This window comes from Aquarana catesbeiana, linkage group LG08 (assembly GCF_042186555.1).
Source record: "Aquarana catesbeiana isolate 2022-GZ linkage group LG08, ASM4218655v1, whole genome shotgun sequence".
NCBI lineage: Eukaryota > Metazoa > Chordata > Amphibia > Anura > Ranidae > Aquarana > Aquarana catesbeiana.
In genome coordinates this window covers 35,099,836-35,101,448 of record NC_133331.1, presented here as the reverse complement: position 1 = coordinate 35,101,448, position 1,613 = coordinate 35,099,836, and the positions used below count along the sequence as shown (strand labels likewise).

General features: G+C 41.0%; 1 pseudogene; it reads right to left on the bottom strand.

Moving 5' to 3' along the window:
- Positions 1–1,007: 1,007 nt before the first annotated feature.
- LOC141106947 (U2 spliceosomal RNA) lies at positions 1,008–1,232 on the bottom strand (annotated as a pseudogene).
- Between the last annotated feature and the right edge of the window lie 381 nt (positions 1,233–1,613).

Sequence of the window (1,613 nt, the reverse complement as noted above, 5' to 3'; positions counted from 1 at the left end):
AGTCAGAAAATTCCGTGATATGTACCCAATATATGAAGATGATATATAAGAAAAACCTTGCTCTTTTTTTCTATATCCTTACATTGCTTACATTGCTAGTATACTGCCTTTCTGAACCATTGTTATCACTCAGTTATTACTCAGTAAACCATACTATTAACTGAAACTAAACCTGTGTTCATTTCTTTTTTCTCAAACCTTCAACTTTACAAAAGTCAGAACCTTTTTTAAATTTAAGCTAGAGTAGAACATGGTTAAAACCCCTCAAGGGTTCCGACCTCTTTAAAATGTATTTTATTTTCTGCTGAAGACCAACAGAGAGACCTCTGTATATGTGCATGCTCCCTGGGCTGAGTTCCAATAATTTTCTTCTGAGCTCTGCAGTGAGGTGCTTGTTGAATATCTGAACAAAAAAAGTGAACAGTGAAATCACAGCACATGAAAAAAATTGCACAAGGGTACAGTAATGGATCAAGCTCCAAAGAGTAAGGGCTTCAACCCCTAAACCCCCTAGGGTGCAAGGCTTTTTACGGGGACAAGGTACTTTGGTCCACCTAGGCTGAAGTCAAGCAGACCCTGCTTCTTAGGGACCTGCCGAAGCCGGTTCTCCAAGTACTTGGTGAGGTCTTTCCTGAATGGGAAGAGGAAAAAGACCTGAAGGTTACAAATCCTTTCTGACATTAGGACAGGTGCCGAAAAACCTGCACCCTCTGTCTCTGTGAGTAAAAAAACTCACAAGTTCAGTGTACGTACCCATAATAAAAATGTGCAAGAAAATAAATACATAAGAAGTGCCAAGTACAGAACATAAAGGAAGCTTTCTTGCCAGTATAAAATGTTCCTCTGGATTAGCCATAAGCCTGCCCAAGAGGCAAGTGCAAGAAAAGTCTTACGTGAAGTGATCAAGTGCCAGTAAAACTCAGTGGGCTCCCAAACCCATTGTGCTTTTCTGGAACACCACACCCAGAGCTCCTTGTGCCTCCCAGCCCCTTACCATCCAAACCAGAAGGGCATTATCTCCATAGGCAGTGTCCTGCCTATGGAGACAAGCCTGGTAAACCATGCCAGATTTGAACCAGGAGGAAAACAGAACTCTCACCCTACCCATCTTATTACGTCAGGAATTACTGACTGACACTCTCCGTGTATAAAAGCTACATCAGCGTTCTGTTCCCGAAAACTGATAAGAACAGATATTACACTTGATCTTAGCCAAAAGGTAAAGAGGCTGAATTCTAAGTAGTTACATGAAACCGTTGTGATGCCAAACTTTTTTCCTCTCCCCTATGGGTGCCACATAGGAGAAAGGAGTTCAGGCGGGTGGATGTGATGACATTCTATCAATAAACATTACTGGGGAGTTCAATGGAGTGTGGCACTGGGGTTTTCTCGCATTGAAATGCTATGCTAAATATGTCCAGATGAATGCATTTCATTTTTAACCGACTTTTACACTTACCCATACTCCATAATTATCCTCCCTGGTGATTTGTTTTTTCAATAACTGTTGCAGTTCTCTGTGCTGCAATAATTACCTGACGTTCAGAATAGCCATTGCATCAGTTAATTAACTTCAGGTTACGGCAGTAATAAATTGGAAGTAAAGAATTTTG